Raw genomic sequence first — 19,642 nt, 5'->3', positions numbered from 1 at the left:
GAGGATCTGACGATTGATATCTGCCAGCAAAATTTCCTCTGAATTGTCACATATCTTCACTGCTCATAGAAATAATTGCCAGAAGATCTGTAGAGCAGTCCTCTGCACCGGCCACTATCGCTATACCCAATCCACCTTAACAAAACAGCCCTTCATAATTCATCTTCCCCTTCTTAATGCCATCCTGTTCTTATCCTTATCGGTCGCTTTAGCATAATATTCGCAAATTATAAGTTGTGAAAATTCTTCACCATTCAAATACTTTACCTATAATTTATTTTACGTTAAACAAACACAATGTTTTCATTTGCAGTGCTGGTATGGAAAAACAGCCAGTTAATTAGGTAAAACGTGCAAATTCAATTCAAAGCCGCGAGCATCTCTGCGTTTATATGAGCGCTCCACGTTGCTCGAAGTTAGACATGGGAAGCAATGGAAAGTTGTGAAGGAAAGTGCTTCACGATGTCAAGAGTGTACGAGGATTCCGTGCTCTCTTTCGAGTTTTCCGCTCGTAGCGGAGAAGGAAAATTGATAGCAATGCGACTCTATACATTGGCGCTAGTCATTCACTATTTGTGGAACGCATTGTGGATGCTGGGTGAAAATGCTCTCCAATTGTAGTACGATTGAGTAAAAGCAGAAATTTTCTTTTGGGAAACACTCGCTCCCAACACATTCGCAGGGTGTAGTTGTTTCAAATTTATATTTTCACAGATTAATCGTGGCGAAATTTTATCAATTTGTTTTAGATTGAATCGCTGGTGCTTCCGTTTTCTTTATTTACGTTTACCGTGGGATAGAGTCGCCGGAAAATCGGCACGCGCGCGGTAAAATTTAGTTGGATTTGTTAAAAAATTCCCGTGGAAAATTTGCCTTTGACATTTATTGGGGGGATTCTTACAGTGGGCCCATAATTTTGTGTGTGTGAAAACAGCAAGGTGTGTGTATCGCTTATTTGTATGTGCACTCCATAGGCGCTTATATACTTGCCTGCTACCGTTCATACGGAAGCAACCCCCTGGTTAATTTTTAGTATGTTTCATCGTTTTCCCGTTTTTCTGTTGTTTTCTCGCGTAACGAGAAAAAATGGGGAGAAAATTAAAAGTTACGCCAAGTTTAACTGAAGGAAGGATACCGTCGCGGGGCTGATTCTCTTTTTTCGACTATCTAAACGGAAATCACTAGGACTTCGTAGTAGTACCTTGGGAAAACAACAACATGGTGCCTGTGCTGTTCTAGGGAGATCTGGAACTTGCTTCCTTCATGTTTGTTTCTCGCGAAAACTTCTGAAATTCGGCCTTACTCAGTTGCTTGATGAGTGGAAATGTGTGTTTAGTGATTTAGAAGATTTTGTGCAAAGCCTTCTTAGCTAAATATTTTCCGATATAGAAATAAGCGTTACTCCTTGCTATTTGCCTATAGTTAGTGTTGGTGCTCAAGTGTTTTGTATAAAAAAGATTCCATTTGCTAGTAATTCTATGGTTTTCGTTATCCGAAAAGTGCAATCTCGGATGCAGTAAGGGTTGACCTACTATTGGAAGCCATGTGCTCTTTGTGCTGCGCTCCATAGCCTATGTGGAAGTTTTAAGTTGGAAACAGAAAGGGTAAGTTTGACAGTTATGTGTACATATTTGCAGGCTTGGAAATAACAAATCCACTTCAAGTATTGTTGTTGAGTTTTGACGGGCGAACGTGCTCAGTATGTGTGCGTCCAACTTCAAATCGAATTGCATGCACGTCTCTGGTCTATTCCCATATACGCTTTGGGAGCATTGCTAATTGAATTTGCGGAGTAGTTCCATTTTTTGAAGTGAGTACAGTCTTTGGTCTGTACGCCCGCCTTTTTCACTTTTTTCCACTTATCACCAGGATTGCCTATTTCATATAGCCCAACTGTTATTTTTACTGGTCGCGCGGTCCGAAGAGCACGGGGATAAGGCAGAATGTGGCCAGAAGCTGTGCCGGGACATATGCCCCATTACTCCAATTGCCCCAGTTCAGTGGCGTGGATGTCGACAAAACGTCACAATTGACCTCGTGTCAGGATGCTCATAGTTGCATGAGTATGAGTTTTTAAACCAATACTACCGACCCAGCAAGCCTAAACAAACAAACATTCCGAACATATGCGCGCTGGGTCGGTAGTGGTGTACTCGTAGTACACGTGCACCGTGTATCTATACCTTAAGTTTATCGTTTACATATCCTTTTCATATGGTTTTATTATAATCGTGCTGGGCTCCCCATCGGGCTAAACGGGAAAATGGAAGCTGAATTAATTTGGGGTAAACCGAGGGGGATGTTGTTTTTCAAGCGAGGCAGCAAAATCAGTCACTATAAAGTTGACTTCCAGCATGCTGACTATGTTACCAATTGTAGCCCATTTACTGCGGCTACACTGGGCACTGTCAACTCCAAAATTGTGGTTATATGCTTCACTGATAAGCTAATTCTTACTTCTGGTCCCCTTGGGTTTGTCAGATGGCCTATTATGAACTGAAGCTTTGCTTGTATTGTTTAGATGGAAATAGGTGGTTGGGTCCTGCTGATTAAAGTTCAGAATTTTTCGCATCACGTTTCGATCAAGGTTCTTTGTGGACGCTTGTAAAATTCTGAAGAGGTTTGTTTGGTTGTGTACAGCAGGTATCTTCGAAGTGATGCAAATGCGTAAGCATTTGTAATGTAAATTGGTTGCGTGGAATTTGGAACTTTTTCAACTTTCACAAGACACCACAAGAAATTTATTTTTTGTTAGCCTGCGAAACTTTTCATTTGCCATAATTATTCGTGTCCAATTTTATTGACACTTATAATACATGGTGGAATTGGCTATTATGCTCAGGGGTTAAGAAATTGCAGTTAACATGCAGTGGTAAGAATAGAATTTGCGGGCTCAATATTTCTCAAGAAGGACCGGGGATAAAAGATTTTTAATCTTTTGCAAATTCAATGTAAACAATCAGATTGTACAAACAATAATAAATATTTTCTTTGGAAGATTCATTTGGCTAAGACTGAAGAAGAGTTGAGGAAAAGTTGCCGCGGCCCGCCATTAAATATCTCACTTTGAAAAGGATATTTGGACGTATTAATCAGTATTCCTGCTAATTTCATTTCAAAAATTATAATTGATGAGAAAAGTTAGTTGAACCAAATAAGATGTATAGGATATTAATCCATCCTTTAGTTATTACCAGAATTTTAGCATTACGACCTAACTTATTACATTTTAGGTTTGTTAACCGGGTATCTGTCTACGACATGTCAGAGGTGGTTAGCCAGTTTATGGATCATGTTTCTGTGGCTTTTACCAATCGGTGGGCTTTCCGTTCGCGGGCGGAACAAGACGGTTTCCAAAATTGGATTGCATATGCCCAAATGGACTTAATTACTACCTTGCATTGTAGGAATTCTGTCAAATAGTTAGAGATTCTGTTCAGCAGGTTAGCCGTTCTGTTTAGTTATTTATGCTGTGTGTTAGTTTTATTTAAGACTCTTTTTTCTTTGAATCGCTGGCCGAGATGTATTCGAGGTACTTTATGTGGCTGTGCTGGGTGACTGCCTCTCTTTTCATTCAAACTGCAATGAACGCATCTCCTTCCAAGGTGAATTTTTCTTGAAGGCTTTTTGTGAAACATAACTTAATTAAATCAATTTAATATCTGTCTGTCCGTCTGTCTATCTGTTCATCAGTTTGTTTGTCCATCTGCTCGTGTGTCCGTCACACCCGAAATGGTTGAACCTATTGTTATGAAATTTGGTGAGAACATCTAGTCTGTGAGTGTTTTTACATGCAACGAGTTGCAACATTTTTTGGGATTAAGTTGGGTTCCCCGTACATGCGAAAGAGAGATGTAATTTTCTTACAGAATATAGTCATGCGGCGTATCAAATGAAAGGGCTCGATTAGTATCTTTCGAGGTAGATCTTACTTCTGATATTGGGTGAAGCATAGGGCTTTGAGGGCCCAAAGTAAGGGCACCAAAAAGTGTAACAGGTCTTGTTCTCGGAACCTATTCAACCGAAAAACTGGAAAAATCATAATGCTGTATCTATATGAAATCTAGCCCCCAAAATACATCTCAAATAAAGCCGCCTTTAAGTTCATCCTAGAAGTTTAAAATTTCAGGGTCAAGGGATAATATAAGGCATAATTCCGGAAGGGCAATTAAACTATTATTAACGAAGATATAGAAGGTCGAAATTTTGTAGTCCACATGAATTTATTGCGCTCCAAGACGTGTATGACATCATCATATAAAGTGGACTCACATGAATGCAGAGCGCATTTAAGTTTTTTTTTCTGGCTCTTCATAGTTATTTGTACATGAGTATCAACTACCACCGTCATTGACTGCAAAGCTGTTCCCTATGAGGCCACCGTATCTTAACATTCGCTGCTGATTGCCACCTTGCGAGTCTAAGCCATCGATAAAACAGCGTGTGGAATGGACTGGCTCCCCGCATATTAAATGGTGGCGGTTTCGTGAGAAGAAAGAAGAAATTATCTCACGAGATTACCATCCATTACCAATGTGGAAGAATCGTGGAACCAAGTTAAAGACACAATCCACAAAGCGGCCTATACCAATCTCGGGATCACCAAGCCAGGTAAGCGATTCATAAACCGAGATGCTTGGCTTTGGAATGACAATGTTGAAATGAAATGGAATTTGGTGTCATTCAGTATAACCGTTTTTGGAAAAATGCGTGCGATAGACAGGCGGACAGACAAAGGTTTTGTTTTAAATCAATATACAATTTTTGGTTTCAAAATACTTCTGATTCGAATATTCGCTTCACGTTGAGTTTAAGAGAAAAGTAAAGGGGGTGTATTTTTTTTTCAATGAATGTATTTATGTGGGGTATGAAATAAGTACTTTCCAAAGCTGACATTAGCTCAGACATTCCATTCACGGCCTCATTTTTAGAAACTACCCAACCAGAAATCCTGAGAAAATCACGAGGCTACCACTATAGGTGGACTAGGCCTCACAATACTATCCATACCGATACACGTTTAAATAATATTATTAATATTATGTGTCCGGATAGCTGAGTGCTTAGAGCACTAGGCTGTCACATGGAAGGTCGCGGTCGCGGAGGCAGTGGGATTTGTATCGTGATTTGTCGTCGGTTACCAGTCGACTCAGCTGTGTATGAGTACCTGAGTCAAATCAGGATAATAATCTCGGGCGAGCGCAATGCTGACCACATTGCCTCCTACAGTGTACTGTAGTGTACCGTTACGGTTTTGAATCAAGTGCTCTAAGATGCTTCAAGGCCCTGATCCAATTTGGGTGTACTGTAGTGTACCGTTACGGTTTTGAATGAGGTGCTCTAACTCACTTCGAGGCCCTGATCCAATTTGGATTGTTGCGCCAACGATTATTATTCCCCCCGCAACATCGAGCACGTATGCAGAATGGTGTACTTCTGCATGGTTTGAACCAGACTGTGCGAAAGTCCCAGGACATCAAGGGAAGCCGTGAGGGATTTAGGTACAATACCTGTAGCTGACAATATTATGGGAACTACAACCACCCGCTCGAGACGCCAAATTTCTTTGATTTCCCGAGCCAATGGCTCATAGTTCACCTTCTTCTCCACGTATTTCCGTTCAATGTTGCTATTATGGGGGATAGCAACATCAATAATATACGTGGAGCGACCCGTCTTGTCAACTAGCAGTACGTCAGGCTTGTTGTGTGCGGTATGGCGATCAGTCAGAACTTGCCGGTCCCAATACATGCTGCAAGCAGAACTATCAAGTACTGCTTGCGGCTCATATCGGTAAACCGGACATGTTCCCGTGATCAGCCCATGCTTATATGCAAGGTTTTGATGGATAACCTTACATACAGCATTATGCCTGGTGATGTATTGCGCCGGTGCCATAACAGTACAGCCAGAAATGAGATGGTCCAACGTCTCTAACGCCGAACCACACATTCTGCACTGGTCGTTCTCCACCCGTTCTTTCATGATGAGCTTTTTATAAGCTCGGGTGGCGACCACGCCATCCTGAATGACACACATGAACCCCTCCGTTTCAGCAAAGAGCTCCCCAGCACATAGCCACCTGTTCGACAGATGTAAATCGACAAATGGCTGCCAAAGACAATTCACGTGTTTACCGTGCATTGCCTTCGACTTCCACTCCTCGATCCGCTCCTGGTCCGACTTCACCCCACTCAGAGGATTGAAAGATCGATCCTTCAAGTTTAGTGGAGTCAGTCCACAGTCTGCCTTACAGACAGCCGCATGCAAGGGGCTCGCCTGCTCTTTACTGTAAAAATAAGCGCACAGCGAGTCGACTTGGCGATGATGTTGTGCCGCCACGTCAACCACGCCTCCGATGTCACGAGGCAGGTTCATCCGCTCCACGGCAGACTTTGGGTGATGCATTCGGAATTTGGACATAGTTGTCCGTATCCGCCGCTGGACGTTTTCCAGGTCGGTCTTCGTCCACGGCAATATTCCGAATGCATAAGCCAGTGAAGGGATAGCGAATACATTCAACGCGCTTATTTTATTCTTCCCCGAGAGATGCGATTTCAGCACCAGCTTTACACGTCGCAGGAATTCGGACAGCAGAGCTTCCTTCAGATCACCAACTCGAGCATGGGTTCCTTGCAGAATTCCTAGGTACTTGTAGAAGTCTGTCTCGGTCATAGCTTCGATGTGGAGGTCACCAATGCTATGTCCGGCATGCGGCTCGTGATGACCTTTGCGAATGGCTTGGATTCGACATTTGTCTAATCCAAACTCCATCCGAATATCACGGCTGAACATGTCTATTATTCGCAACAGACTTCTAAGATGGTTGTCAGTACCAGCATATACCTTGATGTCATCTGGGTACATCAAGTGTGTCAGTTCGCACTTAGCACGTAGGCCATATTTTATTGCAAAACCATGCCCTCTAGCATCATTCAGTAGCCATGAAAGGGGGTTCAGTGCCATACAAAACCAAAGAGGACTCAATGAATCCCCCTGGAAGATGCCCCTCCGAATACGGATGGGCTCTGAGGTATTAGCACCCTCAGATGTACGGACTGACAAGGTGGTATGCCACCCTTCCATGACTGTCGCCAAAAACTTTATTAGTTTCGGATCAATGCGATACAGATGTAGGATGTCGATTAGCCAGGTGTGCGGAACGCTATCAAAAGCCTTGGCATAATCGATATAGCAACTGAAGAGGTTTCTTTGGCCTCTAATTGCTTGTCCTACAACTACCGAGTCGATAATGAGTTGCTCTTTGCAACCCCTTGACCCAACTCGGCAGCCCTTCTGCTCCTCGGTCAGAATGTTGTTGGTCTCGAGGTGCGCATTGATCCTTCCACTAATAATGGACGTGATGAATTTGTAGAGGGTTGGTAAGCAAGTGATCGGTCTTGTGTCTGCGGGGTCCTGCACCGTGTCCTTCTTAGGGATAAGGTAGGTAATTCCCGCAGTGAGGAAAGGTGGAAATTCCTCCGGCCGACTCATGACCTCATTTATACTGCGTGCCAACCGACTGTGTACGCTGGTAAATTTCTTATACCAGAAATTCTGCACCCGATCCAGACCTGGGCCCCTCCAGTTCTTCGAGATGTTTATGGCTCGTCGAACTTCCTCTTCGGTAACATCCGCGAAATTCATGCCAGGTGTATTGGCATGGCGGGTGCCTTCGGCGGTGATCCACTCAGCATGCTCAGCATGCTGGGCAGGTAACCCCCAAAGTCCACCCCAATACTCTTTCGCTTCCGTCACCGAGAACTGTATTGTCTGGGCGCTCTGTTGGGATTCGTTGAGAGATCTGAAAAAGTTTATTTATTTTTTATTATTATTATTATTATTAATAATATGTAAGTATATTGTTGAGAAATTGACTGGAAACCTTCTTTAAGTTGATCTTAGTATTAATAAATAGCATTACCTATAATATAAAGCAAGACACTAACAAGGCTATAATAGGTCAAAGCTGTTTCTTTTGTGTAAACTTACTTTGCCTTAATGAACTCAAACTAGTTATTATGGCGGTTTATACTAGGTCTTAGTTTTACACTGCTTTATGCATCAATCATCTTGAGCAACTTGTACAAAAATGGAATGATCGCTTCATGTAAAACGGTTTCAGATTGAATCTGAATAAAACTGAGTTTTTGACGACCGATCCTTATAAAACGGGCGCAATCACTGTCGCGGAGCCTGGATGAAGTGGCGTTGGACAACTGGTGTTCTTTGTGATCGACGTATTAACGAACGTCTCAAATCTAAAATTTGCTGCAATGTCGTCTGTCCTATCGTTTTGTATGGTTCTCAGTGTTGGCAATGAACGTCGGCGCAATAATGGGTACCCGGTCTAGGCCTGCCTTAATAAGGAACCCCACACATATCGAATTTGCACTGAGTTTCACAAACCAGATGTCCCTCCATCGCTTGTCTGCCACAATTTTTTTTTATCGTAGCTCCTATATGTTTTTCGGGCTGGATCATCCTCCCTCCTACGGATTAGCTGACCCGCCCACGGCAACCTATTGAATCGGATTTTATCGATCGTCGATCGTTATATTGTTCATAAATTTCTTTGTTACATAGACTATGAAATCGTCCATCCTGCTGTAGGAAGCCAGAGGATCCTCGTTTCGAATGTGATGTTACCCACTGCAACTGGAGTACATCAGTACCAAAAATTTGATGTCTCATACGTCCGTAGGTGGGTTACTCACATAAGGAATGTTCCGTGGATTCCGCTTTTTCATTACAGGATGGGTACGTATCATCTGGCAGAATTCCCGTTTTGAACACATGTCCAGGTAGTGAATTATGTCATTCAAAAAGCCAAAAGTATTTCTGCAAGTCTTTTTGCTTTTCGACAAGATTAACTTCGCAATATGTTTGTTTAGCTTTGACAGGAAAAACATAGTGTATCGAGCAGTCCTTATTCGTTGCTACTTGTTTTTATGGGAAGCTTGTACTAAGTTTCCGATAGCAACATTGGTCAATGCTTCTGACATTCTGCAAGGGAGAAGTTGAACTCTCTTTTTGCTAAGGCAACTGGGATTTAATTTTCCTCTACACCACCTGATACCTAGAGTACCTCCACCGCTTTTAATCTCAAAATGAAGTTTGAAGAGTTTCTACATTCCTAAACGATTTTTAAGGGGATAAAACAACACCGTATTAGAATTTTGGTTCGCTGTCTGTCACACACACGTTTTTTCAGAAACGGTTGAATATATTGACAGGAAATTTCGTAAAAGCTATGAAGCTACATACATGCACATTTAACTTAAAAAAGTTAATAAACTTAAAAGCTCCTAAAAAGATGGGTGAACATTTTTTTTGGTTTCGATTAGTACTATTCGAAGTAGATAGGTAAGTTGCAGGGGCGAGGAGCGTGGGAGTCCGAAAGGGGTTAATTACTTGAAGCGCCCGATTTGTTCTCAGAAACTACTCACCCCGAAAAAATTTAAAAAAAATTATGGCAGTCCAGGGCGCGTCGTATTTAGGTGTCAAAATAGCTTCCATTGCGATATTTATTCAAAGTTCATAATAGCATATAATTATATTTTAACAATTTACTGCGACCTCCTCTTTTGTTCATCCTGTAGTATCCAGCCCGTGTAGTGAGGTTTTAATATGGAACATCATACTGAAAAGTTTGGTGGAAATTCTATTATTATTAACAAAGTTTAAGTGGGTCAAAGTTGCCCCTTTCTACTTCCTACGAGGTAAAATTTAAGTACCACATTGAATTGAATATCGGGTACAGTCAACGTATTCTACGAGGCAAGTCACTATACACATAGAATATTTTCTATGGGCATGTTAGGGCCAGCAAATTTACTGGAAGTCGAAAACTTCACTTCAACTTTGTTATTCCTTATATTATCAATTATGCCAAATTTCGTTTACCTAAGGGTGAATTGGGTTTGGGGTTTTTTTTTGATAAATTTATAAAACATAATAATACAGGTAAACTTTATTTGAGCAGATATCGAAATGGGATATATTCTAAAGCGTAGATTTTATAAAAATTCAATTTCGTGATTTTTTTAGATTTTCCGATTGGATAGCAGTGAAAACGCGACCTGTTACATTAGTTGGTGGGTATATTTTGAATATTGACTATTTTATCTTTCTGCCCATATGAAACTCCTAATTTTGTTAGATGTCCCATATGGCCATATTCTGTTCAACAAATGTACACTCCCCTCCCCTTTTACATGCATTTGGAGCCCTCCCTCTTTCAACCTAACTTAAAATGATACCACTTATTTAAAGAGAGATGTAAAGACATTCACCGACTACACATTCTCACCAAATTTTATGACAATAAGTTCAGCCGTTTTGTTTTATACAAAATGTTAAAAAGCAAAATTTTTAAAGAATTTCAGAATGTGGACTCCAACAAAATATTAAAATCTCTCAAGAACGCTTCTCCGAGAACCGCATATCCTTTTAGTCACCCTTAGCTAATTAGAATGATTCCTAATGGGGTGTTATGTAATGTAAGGAATGTTACGCAATGCCATGTGTGCATGTACAGTGTGCATGTTTGTTTTCAAAGCTTTTTAAGATTCCCATACATGTAAAAGGGGGGTGTACAAATTTTTTTCACCAAATATAGTCATGTAGGGTATCAAATGAAAGGTCTCGACTAGTTCTTTTCGAAGCCGATCTTAGTTTTGAGATTTGTTAAAAAAGCGGGGAGTTGGAGGGGTGCAAAATGATGATTTCTTTAACGGAGCCATTCTCAGAAATTACCCAACCGAAAAATCTGAAGAAAATCATGAAGCTGCCTCTATACGGTACCCAGGCCTCAAAATACTCTCCATGTCGATATCTGTTCAAATTGAGTTAATAATAGTATATTACCGTATTTATGTCAGAGGTATAAAAGTTGGTAGTAGTATAAAATATAATATGAAGCATATTATCTCCAAGTTTGATCAAAATCATACTATTAGTAACAAAGTTACAGTAGCTCAAAGTTGCCTTACCGTGTAAATTTACAACCCGAAGTACTAAATCTGATATGCTAAATGCATATTCTTAACGGGCTACGTACAAATGGGATAGTTCTACACTCAAATATACTCACACAAGAAACAAACAAAACCTTTCATACCTGAAGCGCCCAGCTCCCGGTTTCCCGACTTGTTTGTTATTATTTTCTGAATTGTTAATGTTATGTAACACCGTGCATCTAAACTGAAAGTTCATTGCAGTACTGACCTCAGGGTAATATATTTGTGTGTAAATCGCCTTGAAATTGTGATTATTGGAGATAACATTCAACCTGCATAAATAAAATCTAAAATTGAATTAAAAAAAAAAAAAATCAAAATGAAAATAATGAAAAAAAAATAAATCAAAAATAAACTGTAAGTAAGCCTTTATTTTAATTTATCGCACCTCCACTTTGCTGACTCACAGCTTCCATCCGATTCTTCATTGACTCCACTAAATTTTCGACGAATTCTTGTAGGGTCGCTTTTCATTCTCCTTTAAGCGCATCTTCCAACTCCTGTAGGTTTGCTGGACTGACATTTCTACTCCGTCTTCTTTTTTAATTCATCTCGTGAATGCTCGATTGGATTAAGGTCTTAGCTTAGAGCTGTCTAAATCACCTGAAGAACGTTATAGTAAATAGGGCCAAAAACATACTTGGCCCCAGTCACAAAAGTAGTGGGAACGGCTGGTTCGATGATGAATGTAAGCTAACAACGGAACGGAAGAATGCTGCATACCGAATAATGTTGCATTCTCAAAGGACGCGGGCAAGCGCGGGGACTTATTTATGTTTATAAACCTGCTGAAAGCCTACCTTATACACTTTGAAAATGCATGCGATATATTTTCAGGACAGATTCAATACAACAAATATTAACATTGGAAATTAAAACAAAGATAGTGTGCGATTTTTTTGCTCTCAAGTGTATGTACATGGTAATTTTGACCGTACTTAATAAATGAACTTTACTTGAGTGCAATCCATGCTTGATACGCGTATACTTGTCGTATATATGACCTTTTAGTATCTATCTGTCATCATCATCATCATCAACGGCGCAACAACCGGTATCCGGTCTAGGCCTGCCTTAATAAGGAACTCTAGACATCCCGGTTTTGCGCCGAGGTCCACCAATTCGATATCCCTAAAAGCTGTCTGGCGTCCTGGCCCACGCCATCGCTCCATCTTAGGCAGGGTCTGCCTCGTCTTCTTTTCCTACCATAGATATTGCCCTTATAGACTTTCCGGGTGGGATCATCTTCATCCATACGGATTAAGTGACCCGCCCACCGTAACCTATTGAGCCGGATTTTATCCACAACCGGACGGTCATGGTATCGCTCATAGATTTCGTCATTGTGTAGGCTACGGAATCGTCCATCCTCATGTAGGGGGCCAAAAATTCTTCGGAGGATTCTTCTCTCGAACGCGGCCAAGAGTTCGCAATTTTTCTTGCTAAGAACCCAAGTTTCCGAGGAATACATGAGGACTGGCAAGATCATAGTCTTGTACAGTAAGAGCTTTGACCCTATGGTGAGACGTTTCGAGCGGAACAGTCTTTGTAAGCTGAAGTAGGCTCTGTTGGCTGACAACAACCGTGCGCGGATTTCATCATCGTAGTTGTTATCGGTTGTGATTTTCGACCCTAGATAGGAGAAATTGTCAACGGTCTCAAAGTTGTATTCCCCTATCCTTATTCTTGTTCGTGTTTGTGTTTGACCAGTGCGGTTTGATGTTGTTGGTTGATTCGTCTTCGGTGCTGACGTTGCCACCATGTATTTTGTCTTGCCTTCATTGATGTGCAGCCCAAGATCTCGCGCCAATCATCGCCTGCTCGATCTGGATGAAGGCGGTTTGTACGTTTCGGGTGGTTCTTCCCATGATGTCGATATCGTTAGCATAGGCCAGTAGTTGGGTGGACTTAAAGACGATCGTACCTCTTGATTTACATCAGCATCACGGATCACTTTCTCGAGGGCCAGGTTAAAGAGGACGCATGATAGGGCATCCCATTGTCGTAGACCGTTGTTGATGTCTAATGGTCTTGATAGTGATCTTGCCGCTTTTATCTGGCCTCGCACATTGGTCAGGGTCAGCCTAGTCAGTCTTATTAATTTCGTCGGGATACCGAATTCTCTCATGGCCGTGTACAGTTTGACCCTGGCTATGCTATCATAGGTGGCTTTAAAGTCGATGAATAGATGGTGTAACTGTTGTCCATATTCTAGCAGTTTTTCCATCACTTGCCGCAGAGAGAAAATCTGATCTGTTGCTGATTTGCCTGGAGTGAAGCCTCTTTGGTATGGGCCAATGATGTTCTGGGCGTATGGGGCTATCCGGCCTAGCAAGATAGCGGAGAATATCTTATAGATGGTATTCAGCAACGTGATACCTCTATAATTGCTGCACTGTGTGATATCTCCCTTTTTATGTATGAGACAGATTATGCCTCGCTGCCAATCGTCAGGCATTGATTCGCTGTCCCATACCTTGAGCACAAGTTGATGAACCACTTGGTGTAACTGGTCGCCTCCATATTTAACCAATTCGGCTGTAATTCCATCGGCTCCTGGCGACTTATGATTTTTTAGCCGATGAATTGCACGGACTGTGTCTCCTAAACTTGGTGGTGGCAGTATTTGTCCGTCGTCTTCAGTTGGCGGGACCTCCAACTTGCCGATGTTCTGGTTGTTCAGTAGCTCATCAAAGTACTCAACCCATCGCTCTAATATGCCCATTCTGTCGGAAATCAGATTTCCCTCTTTGTCTCGGCAGGATGAGCATCGAGGTGTATAAGGCTTCATCCTGCTGACTTGTTGGTAAAACTTCCGCGCCTGGTGCGGTTGCTCCCTGTACTTTTCTAGTTCACAGACTTGTTGGTTCTCCCAGGCTTCCTTTTTCCGTCTGTGAAGTCGCTTCTCCGCTCGACGGAGTTCGTGATAAGTCTCTGCGCGTGCCCGCGTTCTTTGAGAATGCAACATTACTCGGTATGCGGCATTCTTCCGTTCCGTTGCTAGCTTACATTCATCGTCAAACCAGCCGTTCCGACTCCTTTTGCGGCTGGGGCCAAGTATATTTGTGGCCGTATCCATGATAACGTTCTTCAGGTGGTTGTGAAGATCATTAGTTGATGCTTCATCTCCAGGTCCTCTATTGACTGCGGTTATTGCGGCATCCATTTCCCTCTTATAGGTGTCGCGGAGGGCTGTGTTGTGGATCGCTTCAGTGTTCACTCTCACCTGATTGTCAGAGGAGATTCTAGGTGGTATTGTTATTCGAGCTCGGAGCAGCATGCCAACGAGATAGTGATCCGAGTCTATATTGGCCCCCCTATATGTTCTGACATTCATCAAGGCTGAGAGGTGGCGGCGTTCGATCAACACGTGGTCAATTTGGTTGAAAGTGGTCCCGTCTGGAGAGGCCCACGTATGTTTGTGGACCGCTTTCCGCGCAAACCAGGTACTTTCAACAACCATTTCGTGTGACCCTGCTAATTGAATAGTCCGCAGTCCGTTATCATTTGTTTTTTCGTGTAAGCTATGGGAGCCAACGTATCGCCTGAATACGGGCTCCTTCCCTACTTGGCTGTTAAAATCCCCAAGTATGATTTTGATATCATATCTGGGACAGGCTTCGAGGGTTCTTTCTACTGCCTCGTAGAAGGTATCCTTCTCCGACTCTGCAGTCTCCTCTGTAGGGGCGTGAACGTTTATGAGGCTTATATTTCTAAACTTGCCTCGCAAGCGCAGAGTGCATAGCCGTTCGCTTATACTTTCAAAGCCGATAACAGCAGGTTTCATTTTTTGGCTGACTAAGAAACCTACTCCGAGCACATGGTTTACTGGATGGCCGCTATAATATATGGTGTAGTGGCTCTTCTCCAGGAAACCGGTCCCTGTCCATCGCATCTCTTGCAACGCAGTTACATCAGCCCTATATTGGGACAGGGTATCGGCTAGCTGCTTATCAGCTTCATCTCTGTACAGGGAGCGCACGTTCCATGAGAAAATGCGCAAATCGTTGTTCCTTTGTCGTTGCCGGGTCCGTCGTTTTAATATCCGTCCTATCCGAGGCTCCTGTTGTGGCTTCGTAACGGTTGTTTTCCGTGTAGGGTTGTCAGCCCTACCCAACCCCCAACCTGGAGGACCAGTTGGTACAATTTGTCCCGTTTTTAGGCGCGGGAGACTCGCCTTCATCCTTCTCCGTCTGCAGCTTTTCGTCAAGAAAGAGCTCCCAGCGGTCACCACGTGGAGGTGGAGATAGGGTTTGGTAGTAGAGCTGTTGGTGTTGGTTCAGCAGGCATTTCCCAGGTTTTATGCTCCATCGTGGGTACCAATCCACGTTTCGCCCCGGGACCTATACTACCCTTTGACCAGTATCTATCTGTGCTGTAGTAATATCATCATAAATCGACAGTAGTGATATACTATAGTTTTGTTAATAAAAACAGGTTTTTAACATTTTTAGCATCGTGCTCTGTATTATAGCTTAGCTATCTCTAGTAAATTTCGAAAATACAGGTATCAGCGTGGGAAGTATTAGCTTAGATTTCATATAATTCATTGTGGATTTTAGGGTCTTCTATAAAACGAAACCTTATCAAAATCGGTTCAGAAACGATTGTATCCATTCACCCGAAATTTGATGGGAAGGTAGGAACTGTGACCGCTTATGCATGCTGTTACATCGGCCTTCGTACATGCAAAATGTGGGGTATCAAATGAAAGGTCTCGATTAGTGCTTTTTAATGCTAGCCTCAGTTCTGACATTTAATGCTACAAGAGGGGGAGGACGGGGGTTGGAAAGTGGTAATTTCTTTGCCGACCCATTCTTAGAATCTACCTAAACGAAAAATTTGAAAAAAATCACGAAACTGCCCCTACATGGTGCCTAAGCTCCGAAATACCCGCCACACTGATATAACTTCAAATAAAGTTAATAATATTATAATACTATCATCCTTATTAATTGACTTTAAAGTCCCCCTAAGTTCATCCCAGAATCATGCTCATCGTAGTAGTATAAGTTATAAAATAAAGCATGATTCTACCAAGTTTGGTGGAAATCGGACTATTACTAACAAAGTTACATTAGGTGAAATTTGTCGTTTCATTGTAAATTTTAAGACTTTGGATGTCATTAGGACGCGAAAGTGAAATTTCTGGTATAATACATGTATATACATTACGTGCTAAGTACAAATTACACAAAAATTTTCATACCTGATGTGTCCAGCTTCCGGTTTCCCGATTTTTTTTCAAATGTTTCGATTCGATAGACCACTGGACCTGTTACACTTTGTGGCGCGTACATTTTAAATTTTCCTTCCACTATATTTCCCCGACCTTTAAAGTTGGTCCAGTTTCGGAAATTACTGACTTAGATTTTCGCTTGATATCCAACATGACTATATTTTGATATTTTCGTGCAAATTGGGTGTCACAGAGAGGCAAACAGACAGACATTGAATCGGTTTTGGTTGACGCTTACGGTTGATACTCTACTTACAATTTTAAAAGTATTTGCGTACATGCCTGGGGTATAACTGTACTTTTAACATTTTATCTCCTTTTGATTGCATTTGGTGAATCTATAAACGCTAGAACAAACTTTCGCGGTCTTACCCAAGTTTTCCTACCATTACACATTTTTGCTGGTTTTCGACGATATCTTATCAAACCCAATCATTCACCGATGATAAATCCAATTTTTTAGTTGTTCTGCTCGCTCTCCCGACAATATTAATTAGTGAACAAGTGACTCATCAATTTTCAAATGTGCTCTTTGTCTAATTTATACCGAGCATTGAAAAATCGAATTAAAAAATAAATTTTCAAAACCACTTGGCCAATGCTGTGGAACCGTTCAGTTCACTTCACCCAGTCCTGAGACATTTTTATGATGTTATATATGGATCTAAAGGATATCCTCCTCATTAGATGGTAAGGAACTGCTCCTCTGTAATAAGGCTAGAAAAATTGCTCTTCCACTACGGATCCACAGTTATTTAAGTGTTATTGTATAGAACATGCAGGGAAGTGTTTATACATATATACATGTGTGTATATGAACTAATGTCTCCTAGTAATAAATATGAAAGATATGAGCGAGGTAAAAGCTGTAGTAATATGGAGTGGCAATGAAATGAGTGGGTAGTTGGTTCAGTGAGTTGTAGATCCGAACTGAAAAATGGAGCATGTTATCCCCAGCTATCCGCCTTAGGACTTTTGCAACCAAGTGTAGTTCAATTTGACTGCAAATGATTCTAATGGAATCACACGATTTAATAGGGAAAGGAGTAATAATTCCAAGTTTAATTTTTCTTTCTCTTATTCATTTTATGTACTTTGTTAAACTTGCAAAAATGTTTAATAAATTTTACTGGAGTGATTATTTGATTTTTCCCAGATTATTATAAGTTCAGGGTATATCTCGGAGTAGTATTTTAAGGATACATGCAGAGAATGGGAAACACTACAGTGTGGGTACACTAATGTCAATACACCCTTGTATTCCATGCAGAAGTTTTTGCGATAAAGTTGTGCTTCCGAGCGACTGGCATAACTGCCTTACACAAATATACGGAATAAGAGGTTCGACAAAAAGGCTTCACCAGGTGAAGCCCAGCCCAATATCTTCTGAGTACGGGACTATTGAATTCAGTGGATTTTAGTAGTACATTGTAATGACTCAGATGGAGGGAGGCGGGCTGATCATGATCAATGATAGAGCCTTAGCTATCTTTAAACGTAAAGTAAAGCGGCATGGTTTACTGTATAGGTCCAGCAGGATTTAAGGGCAGCTTTACTGAAGTGTGAACAATACGAATAAGTGGCCGGTGGACGCTTCAAGTATGAATGGTTTTGTGTTGTACCTAGCTCGTAATATATATGCATATATTATGTCAGACTGTGTATTCACCTGATACTGACACACAGCCTGACTATGTATTCACCTGATACTGACACCCAGAACCGACATCATTGCCCTATTATATTTTTGTTAGTAGTAAGTCCTATTTCCATTAAACGTAGTATCACATTATAGCCTATACTGTTCCAAAATTACATGTTTCTAGGATGAACTTAAAGTAGGTTTGCATTCAATAAAAATTGTAGTAATAAATGTTTGGTCGTCCTCGAGGTTTTACTTCCCAGCCTTGGGCTCGAGTATGTCCTTCCTCCAATAATCTTGATTCATTTATCGATCACGTCCTCTGATTTCGAAATCCGAGCAGTGATGCGCTGTCCTCATCAACACAATCGGGCCAGCGCTTTCGTGGCGCCATTTTCTGTTAAGTTTAAGGGGGCTTCCCATACATGTGAAAGGAGGCCGCAAAATTTTTTTCCACAGAATGTAGCCATATGGGGTATCAAACGAAAGGGTTCAATTAGTACTTTTCGAAACTGGCTCCATATTTGATATTGGGTGAAACGTAAGGGAGTGAGGGCTCAAAATATGACCCCTAAAAAGTGTAACAGGTCTCGTTCTCAGAACCTAGCCAAGCGAAAAATCTGAAACACATCGCAGTAGTGCATCCCTATAAAATCTAGGCCTCAAAATACATCCGGTTCCGATATTTGTACAAATAAAGCTAATAATAGTATATTTCCACATTTTAGAAATTTAGCCGGTAACCCCCTTTATATCTATCCCAGAAATACAAAATTTGGTATGAGTATAAGTAATAACAAAATGCACAGTTTGCAGAAAATCCAACTATTATTAACAAAGTTATAGGGGGTGAAACTTTGCCATTTTTTGTGAATTTCGTGCATTCTACAATGCGTGTGACGTCATCATCCCATATCAATTCGTCAATACCATAACGAAGTAAATTCATATGAATGGCGTCGAAAAAAATTATTTTTTTTCGAGTTTTTTAGTCATTTGTATCAATATCAATTACTCCAAACAGACATGTGTGTATGTAGTTATATAGTATATGCGTGCCAATGAAGTTTGCGGGTAGTGTCTAATTCAGATAGATATATTTGTACATTAAACCAGCCGTATTTAATATGCGTACTATAAATGTACATATGTATGCTACTGCGCACGACGTAAATCGGAAATATGGGTACAATCAATTTACGTATATACTTAATAATAAAAACAGTAATTCATATAAAACTCAAAACAAAATTCGTATTCGTACACCTACAGACTTCAAAAAATGTGCTAGAAATATAGTTTTAGTACTTCGTGGGAAATCCTTTTTGTTTTATTATTGCTCTAAGCCTATTTGGCATTGATTGAACTAATTTTTGGGTTAAGTTCGGTGAAATATTTTGCCATTCGGTCTGCAAGGCAGTTTTCAGGTCTTCTTTATTCCTAATACTGTAATTTTTTAGATTCTTCTTGAAAATAGACCATAAATTTTCTATTGGGTTAACGTCAGGACTCTGTGGAGGCGTGTTTATACACTTTCGACAATTGTAGAGTAGCCAAAGCCGCGTGTGAAGTGCCGTTTGCTTCGGATCATTGTCCTGTTGAAATATATACTTCCTACGAATTCCTAAATTTTGTGCACTCTGATGTAAATTAGTTTTAAGAATTTGCACATATTGCTTCGCGTTCATTATTCCATCAATAAAATGCAAGTTTCCAACACCAGAAGCTGCAAAACATCCC

The 19,642-nt window shown here is 41.1% G+C and overlaps 1 protein-coding gene across 1 annotated transcript in view; it reads left to right on the top strand.

Annotated features, from left to right (window-relative positions):
- Positions 1-666: 666 nt before the first annotated feature.
- LOC119661554 (calmodulin-binding transcription activator 1) overlaps positions 667-19,642 on the top strand; it is a 601,359-nt gene continuing 582,383 nt past the window's right edge. Inside the window, 1 exon segment of the mRNA XM_038070945.1 lies at positions 667-1,604. The gene's annotated coding sequence lies outside the window, so the exon portion shown is untranslated.

The sequence above is a fragment of the Hermetia illucens genome, chromosome 1 (assembly GCF_905115235.1).
Source record: "Hermetia illucens chromosome 1, iHerIll2.2.curated.20191125, whole genome shotgun sequence".
NCBI classification, from domain to species: domain Eukaryota; kingdom Metazoa; phylum Arthropoda; class Insecta; order Diptera; family Stratiomyidae; genus Hermetia; species Hermetia illucens.
Note: the sequence above shows the minus strand (reverse complement) of the source record. Positions and strands in the feature narration are given on the sequence as shown.